The sequence below is a fragment of the Microtus oregoni genome, unplaced genomic scaffold, assembly GCF_018167655.1.
Source record: "Microtus oregoni isolate MIOR12 unplaced genomic scaffold, Mior012 000018F_ref0000195, whole genome shotgun sequence".
In the NCBI taxonomy this organism is placed as follows: domain Eukaryota; kingdom Metazoa; phylum Chordata; class Mammalia; order Rodentia; family Cricetidae; genus Microtus; species Microtus oregoni.
In genome coordinates this window covers 32,289,599-32,302,372 of record NW_024543077.1, presented here as the reverse complement: position 1 = coordinate 32,302,372, position 12,774 = coordinate 32,289,599, and the positions used below count along the sequence as shown (strand labels likewise).

Below are 12,774 nucleotides of genomic sequence, written 5' to 3'. Positions count from 1 at the left end.
TCCACTTTCTTTCTCTCTATATCTCTTCCAGCCTGGCTATATTCTGACTTGCTATATGTCAAAGTAGCTTCTCTATTAACCAGTGGTAATAAAACATAGTCATAGCATACAGATTCTTCCATTTTCTGTCTAAATAAGATGGAAGGTTTTAACTTTAACATAGTAAAATTGCAAATACAAAACAATTATCAAGCAAGAATTATAGTTACAATATTTAATCCATTTACATTTGGCAAATTAAGGAAAATACTCTATCATCTATCCTGTCTTTGTGAGCCTAAAGTTTTATATCTAATTTATCCTTTATCATAACTAAGGAAAACTGTAACTATAACTATCTGTCTTCAACTCCATAAAAGACTCCAGAAGCATATAACATTACCTAAGTAAACAGGAAGTACATTGTAAGCAACTTCCAGAACTAGAATTGACAGAGACATCTTGCTGCCTGGAAAGTCACCCAAAGTTCTTCTGTAACATTGGGGCATCCATCTTCAGCCTACAGACCCATAGGATCTGGCAGACTTTTCCATGATGCAGGAAATTTGAAAGACTGTTTTTGCCTATTTTGGCAGTTTGTCAACCACTTTCTTTTATGTCTTGCAGAATGTCCGGCAGTTTCTTCTGTGAAGCAGTAACCCTGAAGGACCATTCTGTCTTCTGGAAAGTTCTGCAGTCACTTTTCTGTGGGTCCTGCATGTCCAGTTTATACAGCATACCATCAAGCAGTCCAGGCAAGAGCAATTTCTTGCCCAAATGGCTAGCCTTGTCACATTGAAGTCAAATTCCATAACAAGTTACTCCAATGCCCATCACCCTCTTGAAGTAGACTGGTGTCGTCTGAAGCTGACATGTCTCATTGTTGAAAAAAGTCTAATTTCTTAAAACCTTTTAAATGCCATATTCTGTAGGTCTTTGAAGTATTGAAGATTATTTATCTAGCTGAAGTATATCTCTATATCTCTAGAAAACCTAACTAAACATAATTAAAAGTTTGGCTATGATAGATGACTATCAGTTAATCTTATAGTACATACCTCGTTTGTCTTCCTGGGTCTGAGAAGTAGGCGTGAGAGCCCCACAAACGTCTATGGTGTCCCTTCTCTGTCACGGCTGGAAGCTATGATCACCAGTGATGGCCCGTAGGGGTACCCAGAGGGGCAATGGAAGCTGTAAGGGGCAGGACTATCTGGGAGGTTGTTAGATCACCGGGGTGGTGGTGAGGGGAAGGGGGGATGGCCCGGAAAGAAATAATTAGCTTTATGAGACTTTGGTGAGTTCTCAAGAGACAACTGTTGCAAAGTTTAAGACTGGCTCCCTCCCAGTCTCTCTGGGTTCGTGTTTTAAAATGTGATCTCTTCCTCTTGCATGTTCGGTGAAGTCTACCTTGTGATGTAGTCAAAATGACCAGCACTCGGGCCGACTAGATGTTGGTACCAAGTTCTTGAACCTCCTAAACTGGGAACTAGATAACCCCCCTTTCCTTATACTCAGTTCTGAATATTAATAACCTCCTACCTAGATGAATACCCAAGAAAAATGTAAAAGCCTACTACTACAGTTATCGGAAGGCCTTGAGGAATATGCTATGTCTTAATAAGCTGAAGAGGGGAGGAAATAATTATCATAAATAGAGCAAAAAGAAGAAAATTTTAAACATGCCGATTAAGCAAAAGTTATTTTATGTAGAACATAAATAAATAATAAATAAACCCAAGAATTGTGGGCTGTTAGAGTTTATGTTTGTTTACGCGCACACATGGGCGCGATTTCTCTATTATCTATTTATCTGTCTGTTTCATTTTTAAATACAAACATTAAAGGCCTAGGGAGGTTTATTACTAACTTCACAAGCGCCTTACATGGTAACCTAGGGGTCCTGCAAGGCTTCATGTGTAAATACTCAGCTAAGTTTACCTAGAGTTAAAAGAGAGGATGTTGGCACATTGGCTAAGTTAGCACAGTAACACTGCTCCTTCAGATGCGTTTACGGCGTAATATCATACCTCCGCTTGAGTTTACTAATGCAGTATCACTTGGTGGCTAATGGACACCGGGAACTCTGAGGCTCAGTCCTGTGTTGGAGATGATGTACTATTCAGTAATTTGATGACGAGGATTGGGACTCAGCTACGAGGAGGAATCTGGTTTCGTTTCTGAAGTGGAAAACAGAAAGGCAAATAGATAAACTCAACCTCAAGTTTTGATCTGAAAACGGACCTTTCCATGAGATCTCGGACTCACAGGGCAGGAACCATGTGCCTCTTTATAAACCCCTTGGCCTTACCAACTGTCATGTGCCTATGTATAACAAGAACTGCCTTTGTTCCCTGAGTAGCTCTTTGCTTCTCTAGAGGCTTCTATGGTGTTCCTCGCACTGATGTCTACCAATGCCCCTTAGAAAGGCACAGAAGGGCTGAAGACATGGATTGATGAGAGAGCATTTGCTGGACAAATATGAGGACCTGAGTTCTAATCCCAAGTGCCCGTGTGAAAATCTAGGCATGGTGGAGTGTAGCCATTATCCCAGGGCTGAGGGCAGAGACCAGAGTTTCCCAGGGCCTCACTGGCCAACCAGTTCAGTCAAATTTGCTGAGCTTCAGGTTCAGGGAGAGACTCTGTCTCAAAAGATTAGCTGGAGATAGAGGAAGACAGCCAGTGTCAACATTGGCTTCTATAGGAACACACACACACACACACACGCACACACACACACAGCACCAGCATACAAACCGGCACACACATGTAAAGAAGTAAACAGACAAGCAAAAATTATACAATTCAAGACTTTAACCATGAAGAAATTGTATGAGCTTGCACCTGCACGTACATGTTGAAGAGCTGTGGGAGTAAATGGGACACAATAACAATTCTATGCCTCCTGGGATGGGGCTTACACTCTTTCTTGTGGTAGGCTTGCCCTTCAGGGCAGCAGAAAAGGCCAGCACCCACTGCCCAGAAATTGGATGAGGGGCAGGAGCGTCCAATGCTCCAAATGTCATCTTCCTATGGACCATGGTTTACAACTTCATAATTTGGGGGAGCAGAGTTTTGGCGATTGTGATACAGTCTACATGTAGTAATGGTTCTATCAAGGGAAGAAGGTGTTTGTTTTGATAATTTTCTTTCCTGATCTTTTACCTGCTATAGGCATTCTGCTTTTTCTCCATTGTCCCTGCCTATTATCTTTGTGTAGCTCTCATTGCTTCATCTTAGTAGACCCTGAACTAAACACAGAGCTAGCCAGCAGAGGAGGGCGTCAAAGGAAAAAGCTCGATTCCTCCCTGCTGTCCCAAGAGCTGCTGCAGTGTAAGCAGGATGCAAAGGCCTCTCTTTTTAAGAGGGGTCTGGCAGACTATACTCTTTGTTCTCTGTGAAAAAAAAAAATCTGAATTCAGTCGACGCCGTGGGGATTCTTGGCAAATTGAGCATCATTTCATACCGTGATACTTTATCCGAAACACTGCTAGATTTTTAAGACAAAAGCAATTTTCCACTTCCTGCAGGGCAGCATTCCCTTCCTGGCCCGGTATGCCCTTACCCTGTGGCGCCTGTGGGGTCAGGTGCTGGACGTCTGTCATGTTTTCTCTAGATCTCAACAACCTTCAGTGTGGTCCTTGGCTAGCAGACCAGAATTGCCTGGTGTCCCTTAAAAATGGCACGCTTTTTTACTTTCCTAACCCAAACTACCATGCTAGTTTCTCTGAAATGGGGCCCAGCATGGTTCCTTTTAATACTTCAAGGGCTAAGGCCAGAAAGCCACCGCCCCAAGCCAGCCACACCCTCCCCAGCTGCCACCAGTGAACCTCCCCAGCTGACAAAGTGAACCAGGGTTTTCTGGTACTGGATGGCTTCTCTTCATTATGCATGCCCTGTTTTCCTTGAGAAGTTGGGGCAAGCCCATATATTGAAACCACAGAATTTTTTGGAAGTAAATGGATATTTCCTTTAAAAAAAAAATGCCTATTCGACTCCATATACTGGCTTTGTGGGAACCTAGTCTGTTTGGATGCTCACCTTCCTAGACCTGGATGGAGGGGGGAGGACCTTGGACTTCCCACAGGGCAGGGAACACTGCTCTTTGTACTGGAAAGGAAGGGGAAAGGGGGATGGGGGAGGAGAAGGGATATGGGAGGAGGGGAGGAGGTGAAAATTTGTAATAATAGTAATAATAATAATAATAGCCTGAAGGAAGCAATTGGGTCTTAAGAAAATGTTGTGCCTTCAAGTCACTAGAGAATTTTTTCTCCTGTCTCTCTCTCTGAAGACTACTCAGATCTTGGGGAATCGCAGAAAAAGCTGTATGTGGGGTAGATAAAATTGCCATGTAAATCTGGACACTCCCAAGAGGCTGGTTGTGGTAGGGGGGCAACGTGTGACCAGAGAGGATCTTTTGAGGTCACCGCGAGTAGAGACACGGGGATCTGATGAAGAGGAGTCTAGCACACTTTACGATGATCTCAGAAACACTCTGAAGAAACAGTACCCACACCGCAGAAGGGCTGGCGCAGAGAAGCACTGCTAATATTGACATTACTGATAAACATTCCCATAATCTACATAGATCATCTGCACCTGCCAAGGGACCTTGTTCCCCAAGTGTGTTACCCACAGTTTACTGACCTATAATTCTCTTGACTGCCAGTTTCCTGTACCTCACAGTATAAATGTATTTACCCTATGATAACATATATAAAAATCTACAAAACTTAAATGGCAGAAAACATCATTTCCTAGTAAGGCTATTATACAAATACATTTTATTAATATAGTTTTTCTCTTCGTTATTTCCTACAAAATTACAAAGCAGCACCTATGAAGCAATCAGAAAGTAAAACTCTCAGAAATTCCATGTAAGACTCTTGAGAGCTTGCAGCTGAGTCTCTCCAGGAAGAAACTGAGAAATTACAAATTTTTTTTTCAACCATTAGACTTCATTGGCTTTTCCTCTGCAAGTTTTCACACGATGTTTAAAATTTTAGATGGAAATATTTCCCTCTCCTCTGTTTTTCTTATTTGCTAGGTTTTCGCGACAGTGTCTTAGCTAGCCTCGAACCTATGATCCTACTGCCTCATCCTCTCCGAGGCTAAGACTTCAGATGCCTCTCCGATTTCTTTAAAAATGTCATCACGTGGGGGCTGAAGAGCATATCTCCTGCCCTCTGTTTCAGCTTCTTGCTCTTTTTAGGACCCTTTCAGGCCACTCTTTTATGCCTTGAGGGTTTATGTATGAGCTGCCAAGATTCAGAGCAGCATTCACTAACACACATACTACAAGGAAGTTTTGCCATTAGAAGCCAAATTACAGAGAATAGCAAGTATTGCTAAAATTCTTCCCCAGGGTTCCCCAGAAGATGGAGGCTATTTGGCTAGGAAGGTAGTCCTGCACACCCCTGTGGTCTTCTCAATTTTTTTTTAATAGAAAAGGTTAGCAATAAAGAATTCAACATTCCTTATGACAGACAGCTTTTGTGTGCCTAGGCCAAGTGCACTCCCCCCGTCCCCCCCCCCCCCCGGCCCCTGCATTGCTACAGGAAGCAGAAATTCTGTCTTTAGACTTGTTCAGGGCAAGTGCGCTGGGCCCCAGTAGAAAGACCTGGCTGTGCTAACTTCAGCAAGTCCTTCCCTTCCTCAGAGCCCAGTTCCTTTATCCATGAAACAAAGGCCTTAGAAGTCTGATGTTGGGCCATATTCGATAATGCTGGCACTGCAGGCATGCATATTCCAGGCAGAGTCGGGGCTCTATTAAGTAATATCTGCTCTATTAAATAATAAATATCTCTATTAAATCATAAATATCTGCTCTTTGCCCACGTCACATGTCGAGCTATGTTTCTTCGCTCTAGAGAGGAACGTATATTCCTGGATGACCATGTTTTCACTGCCGTGTCATGGCGTTGATGTCCTGATGCAGCACCCTGACTTCGCCCGACTCCACTCTTCCAGCAGGACCCTTTGGGAACAAGCGGTACTCAGGTTGCTGACGGACAAGACTGGATACCTTCCTGAAATCAAATAGACGCATGGAACCGCCTACTTCTATTGGCAAACCAGCGCCTTCTCAGCAGTTTTAAACTAAAAGCTAAAATCGGTTTTTCTTCAGTTCCAATGAGAAATGCTGACACCTATGTGTGAAGAAATAGGAAGACAAAATCAGGGAGGAAAGAAACAAATCACCCAACGACAGCTTTCATGAAATTTGCTCTCCGCGACACTGATTTTATATCAGATGTCCTGTTAGGTACTGCCGCTATGTTAGTCTTCACCTTAGCTCAGTGAGGCGTGTGTTCTTCCTTCACAGATGAAGATGCAGAAGCAGGTTAACTGGGCAGCTATCAGAGTCAATAACAAGCCTGCCCACTCCAATGCGTCTCTCACTGCAGCGCCTGACCCTCACGGTTTAGACAGAGCAGGAAACATGGATTGGTGAAGTGCAGAAGCCGTGTGGCCTGGACTGTTGAGAAAGAAGGACTCCATTGCCCAGAAACATGGCTCCTCTTTTGGTGTACCTAGATGGAGCCCACATGGTTGCCAAAGACTGTTTGGCAGTCTCTCGTTTCAACTCTTCTCTCCAGCTTGTGTTTCTTGTTGGCAGCACTGTAGGATCTAGGAATAGAATCTCCTCCGTTGGGTGAATTTAAGCCGTTCCTCAGCGATGTCGCCACTTGACATTGCCACCACGCTCCTTCCTTTGCTGGTAACCGTTCTCTCGACACTGAGGGAGAAAGAGAGTCTTTGGGAAGCTGTCAGGTTTTCATAGTGCCTTTCAGATTCTTGGACCAGAGACAAACGATTCAACTGCTTAGCAAATTCAGTGGAATCTCTTTCTTTCTCTTCCTGGGTGATTATTGCTCCCGGGCAACACCTCCCATGGGTCGTGAGTGGATTTACACAGACAAGAATTAAAACCTGCATCAAAGAGATAGAGGTCCCAGGCTGCCAGATTCAGAGCCAGCTAGGAAACTAGCTAAGAGGAGAAAGAGCTAAAAGCGTCAGTGGCCAAGAGCTCACTGATGATTAAGAGGAAAGAAGTAAACGAAGCTGAAGTGGGTAAGGAAGACAGAGTTAGGGAAACCCGGCAAAAACGAACTTGCTATGGCTAAGAGCATAGGTGGGGATGTGTAACCTGGCAACCTAAAGTGGCAAAATTATCACCAAGGTCATGCTGGCCTTCAGCACGACCCTCATGCCCCTGCCTACCGAGTGGTGGGATCACAGGCATGTGCCACTGTGACTCCTCAGTACAGGTACCATAAAGACACCTGAGGCTACTTAGGTATGAATATATAGAAATATCAATAAGTTGGAAGGTAGCTCTTATAGAGCAGGCCGGCCTCGAACTCACAGAGATCCTCCTGTGTCTGCCTCCTGAGTGCCGGGATTAAAGGCACGCACCACCACCACCTGGCTATATTTGTAAAAGTTTTTTTTAAGTCAGGTGCTAAGGTTGCTACACAATATGAATTTGGGCAAAACGCTAGTGGAATTAAGAGCTAGAACCCATGAGGCAGAACCATTTATGCGCACAACTGTGGTGCAGTGCGGTCCATGCCGGGGCTGAGCCATGAGGAACTGCGAGGTTAGGATCGGCACCAGAGCATCACGGGGCACCCGGAGGGCCTGTCTGAACCAGGGAGCAATGATTTGAAACTGTGTCAACGTGTCCTGCTGGGACAAAGACATCACAGAATAGACTGAAAGAAGCTAAGAAACCATGAGGATTATTTCATGAATGGCTAAGCAGCAAGGAAATGTACCAACAGTATAATAAAGTATTTTTGAAGAAATAGTTCCTTCTAAACTAGCTAGATAGAAGATAAGGCCGAATGAGGGCTGGAGGAAATGGGTAAATTAGAAGGAAGAAAGAAGAATCAGAGAAAACCACGGTCTGCGTCAGATCTGAAGAAAAGGACTGGAGGGAGATAGCAAATTCGGCGTTTTATTTCAGGAAATTTATCAGCCAGCGTTGAGAGCATTGGTACAATTTATTGCTCTAATTGTGTGCAAAAAGGTGGAAGTGCTGTTTAATAATTACCAGAGCCATCAGGAGTAAACTAGAACGACAAGGGAAGTAGTTCCCCCGGCAGGATCGCCCATGCTGTGCAGACCTGGTACCCTCCACTTCGGCACCGACGCACACTGACCAAGAAAGTAGACTCGTGCTGAGCATTTGTGGGGTGGGGAGAGAGAAGTAGCCGTGGGAGTTTCTAACAGAGGAAACCGGTGTCCTCTCAGAGGTTGGCCTAGGGATGCATAGGAAGTGACGTCAGGTCGAGGCTGGAAGGATGGCGAGGGTGGTGCACAGAAGCGGCAAGGGGCAGGTGGACAGATTCGGACAGAACTTGGGTCTCTAAATGTTTCACTCGATTCCCCCCATCTATCTCCACTCCATTGTTTTGTTTTGTTTTAATCTGTGATTGGCGTTCCTTCTCTTGTTTCTTTGAACACTCTGGACAGAATTTGTAAACATCTGTTTCGTGCGATTCTGTTCTTCCAAACCATGGGTCCCACTGCGTTCATCTGCCGGCTTCCACACGCGGTTGCTTTATGGTATGATTTTCAATTCTGAGGGTCATCTCCTCAGTAAAAGAGCATTCTCCGTGAGGAAGGAACCCACACGGTACTTTTCTCTTGTCTCAACTTGAGAAGAAGAATCGGTCCTTTTCCAGACTGACTCCCCATCTTTAGGAGTCTCCCTCCACCCAGGCAACACGTCGTCAGATTTTCCTCCGTGCAGGTGTAGATGCGGGTTTTGATTTCCCGCAGGTCAGCTTATTCATTCAGGATCTGGTACAATAACTTTCTTATTGTTTACCTGAGACTGTGGGCAGAATTCCCTTAGTTTAAGTTTCAAAGTCATCACAATCGTTTTTGACTCCTAGATTTACCTAAATATATTTTGTCCAAGCTTTCCTTCCAGGACCCTGATTCCCCTTCCAGGACCCTGATTCTTCTTCCAGGACCCGGACTCTTCTTCCAGGGTCCAGACTCCTTTTTCTGGGTATGGACTCCCCTTCCAGGACCCAGACTCCCCTTCCAGGGCCTGGACTCCCCTTCTAGGGCCCAGGATCTCCTTGCAGGATCGAGACCTCTGTCTGGAAGAAACAAGCCTACTGATTACATACCCATCCGCTTTCACTCACCTCAGTAGTTCCGATACTTCCGGGACGCTTCCCTGATCTCATGTTATTTATATTTTCCAGTTGTCATCGTGTTATTCTGTGTTTATGACGAAAGAGTCTAGGCCTGTTTCTTATCATTTTACGATTTATTGTGATAAACATGAACATCTATTTAAAACCACTTAAAACACCATTTATAGTATTCTTATGATTTCTAGACACTTAGAGGACAGACAAGGGGTCAAGGGAAAGCGAAGAGAGATTGTGCCAAGGCTGGTATATGAAGAGTTGTGCATGTCCTATTAGGAATCTAAGTTCATGTTCAGAGCAGAGGACTGAAATATTTTAAAGGTAAATCCCATTTTTAAAATGTAGGCTGGAGAGCACACTGGATCACAAAGAGGGTGGACATGGGAAGAAGGGGACAGCAGTATGGGGTTATGTTGGGGACTTGAAACAAAGTGATGCCTGTGGGCATGGGTAAAAATGAATGGATTTAAGAAATATTTAATGACCCCCTGCCTAGGAATTGACTTGGGAAAGGACTATCGCTGAGTCAGAGTTTGTACTCTGGTATTTGGAAGGCTTGTCTGAGCAGTTGCTAAGGCCTTTAACAAGACAGAATGGGGGGTGGGGGAGGGAGAAAGTTTAATGACAAATGTCTCTCCTTTAGTTTGGAACATGTTGAGCTTAGGGCTTTGGGGAGACATCCAAGCGGAGACAAGAAGACAGCAGGAGGCTATTTGGATTAGAGCCTCAGACGGTAAAGGAGAAGAACAGAGTCTTCCAAAGAATGAAGTTAGAACAGAAAGAGAAGAACCTGGGGCTCACTTTGAGGAGTCCCATCAGCCAATGGCTGGGGAGAAGTAACATCCAGCCAAGGGAGCTACAATAAAAGCAGCTGGAGGGGATGCTGGAAGAAGGTGATGCCCCTCTCTCCCTGAGGATCTATTACCAATGGATGGATAGGACGCCAAACTGAAGCTATGGTAGAGATTCAAGATTATTTATTGATGGCCAGTACTTCCAAGGGTTGCAGGTAGAGGAGCAAGAACTGGCCTTGGATAGGGAGATGGCAACTCTGAGACGATGAAGAAAGGAAGGGCAGGTGCATGTGGGATTCTAGAGGAAGCTTGTCTTTCACGCCCAGGCTTCCCTTCTTCCGCCACCATGATCAGATAAGCAAATAACTCAGTCTTGCACTGACTGCTTCCGTGGCTTACTAGACCACATTACAGAAGAGCAAACCCATGCAATGAATCCCTTCTACATACTAGCATATATATGGACATATGTATATTTATTATACATATATAATAAAATAAGATACTGGGCAGTGCATGTATGCCCCATGCCTCTCTGATTTAACTTTCTTAAAATTTTCTTTTCTTTTCCCTGCCTCCCTTCACAACTATCTGCCCCAAGATATGGAGATTGCCTGCATACACGCTGATCATGTCGTGTGCGTGACCATACTGTGGGGGTGCCCGTGGAAGCCAGAACAGGGGTTGGGTGCCTGGAAGTTGGAGTTAGAAGTGGTTGTGAGCTATCAGACATTGCTACTGGGTTTTTCCCAAGCACGAACACTTACTGATGGGCACTCTACTTCCCTCTCTGATTGACTTTTGATTGACTTCCTATCACATTTGCATCAATCTCTAACTCACTTGGCCTCTATAGGAAAGTATGTTAGATACGGTTAGCTCATAAGCAACAGAAATGTGTTTCTGCAGGTGTGGGGATGAGAATTAAAACTCTGGCGTCAGTGTGGTTGGGTTCTGATGAGTGGTTTCTTCTGGACCACAGACTGCCTCTTCCTCGTGGGTTTCTCACATGCTAGAAAGGGACACACAGCTCTCTCGGGTCTGTTTAATAAGAAGGCCGTTCGAGGGTGCTGGAGAGATAGCTCAGTAGTTAAGAACACTGGCTGTTCTTCCACAGGACCCAGGTTCAATTCCCAGCACCCCCGTGACAGCTAACAACTGTCTGTAACTCCAGTTCCAGGATCTGATACCTTCACACCAATACATATAAAATAAATAAATTGAAAAAAAAAAGAAGGCCATTCGAGCCAAAGGTCCCATCTCACATAAATTCTCAGTGAGGATTAGAATTAAGATTCAGCGTATGTGTTTGGAGACGGTGAATATGAATATGTATCTCCTACACCCATATTATCGAATATTATTTCGATTTTGGGGATCAGAAAAACTTAGAGTTTTTCATGGTTTATTGGCCAGTTCATTTATTTTCTCAGCTTACCTTTGGCTTCTATTTCTTAAACCACCAGGAACAAGACTCGTATTTCTTATGTAGTAACCATTTGCTCCCAACTAAAGTCTCCTATAAATGACCTTTCCCTACCTCCCCTCAGTATCCTCCCAAGGTCTTGAAGGAGCAGTTCATTGCTTGGAGAGGATGCTAACAAGGACTCAGCCACCCCTGGGTAAATATGAACAGCGACAGAAGGCAAGGCAATGTTTGCAAGTCAGCTCATAGACTGCGCTGGCAGGAAACACCCTGCAATAATAAATCTTCTGTTTGCCGAGAGACACGGTGCAAAATAAAAAGGGAAGTAATGTTTCATATGCAGACAGGAGCACAGGAAGGACTCTTCCGAACTTAGATTCCACTCTCCCTGATCCCTTTCAGCAGAACTCCAGCCTGATGGAAAGACTGAAGGATTTGGTAGCAGACCTAGGTTTGAATCACGGTCTTAGCCCCGTGGCTTTGGGCCAAGGACTTGACTGCTCTATGGCTCAGTTTTCTTGTCTTCCAAACGGCAGTAATCAACCTAACAGATTTGCTGAAGAGATGAGAAAAAGCATACAAAATTTTGATCCCCTGAGGCACCAATAAGATGTCTTTTACACATTTTTCCCCTTTGTTAGTTTTTTTTAAAAAATGCTCCCCCCCACCATGACTCACTGTGACAATGACTTGTAGAATCCCTACAGATGCATAAGTCTCCCCCAACCCCCCCCCCCCACTAGACTTTTTTGGAGCACAAACTAAAGCAATGTAAAAGCTTACCTGCTCTGCTGCTGGGAAAACCCAGAAGGTCTCGGCAAGGGGAGAGGGCCTTTTCATAAAACTAAGCCACTGGCCCTAGACAGAAAGCCACCGGCCCAGCAATTGCTCCAAGTGCACAGTTGCAGGACAAGGAGGCAAAGAAAGCTCGCTCCCTCGGCGCGTGGGCCAGGAGGAGTGTGTGGACAGCTTCCTCCTGACTGCCTTTAACTAGTTTTCACCTGGACTCTAGGTTCCCACCGTCAGGCTGCCAAGCCGGGGAAATTCTCAAAGAGCAAACCCAACGGCAGCTGGGTTTGACATCTGTTAACAGCACCAGACAACTGAACGCCACTTCTGGAATCTGTAAACATTAAATGATCTCACGGCCAGCCACGCCTGACCTTGACACTACCCCCACCAAAGACTGATTGGATGTGGGGTGCTCACCGAGATCCACAATGAAGGGAAGCAAGGATGAAGACAAGACGGCATGAACTATAATGTTTTTCCATGTGAGGCAGCGATCTAAACAGCTTAAAAAATTACGGGGTATGAATTTTATGTCAGCAACCTTTAATCATGTGTTCCTTGCTTCTGTTCTCGGGCATCTAAGTGCCCATTTTCTGGTTTGTGTCACAGG

The 12,774-nt window shown here is 44.7% G+C and overlaps 1 protein-coding gene across 1 annotated transcript in view; it reads right to left on the bottom strand.

The window, feature by feature from the left end:
• Positions 1-12,383, bottom strand: part of LOC121459042 (small membrane A-kinase anchor protein-like) — a 60,021-nt gene extending 47,638 nt beyond the window's left edge. Inside the window, exon 1 of the mRNA XM_041668540.1 lies at positions 12,156-12,383. The gene's annotated coding sequence lies outside the window, so the exon portion shown is untranslated. The remainder of the gene's footprint in view (positions 1-12,155) is intronic.
• Positions 12,384-12,774: the final 391 nt, after the last annotated feature.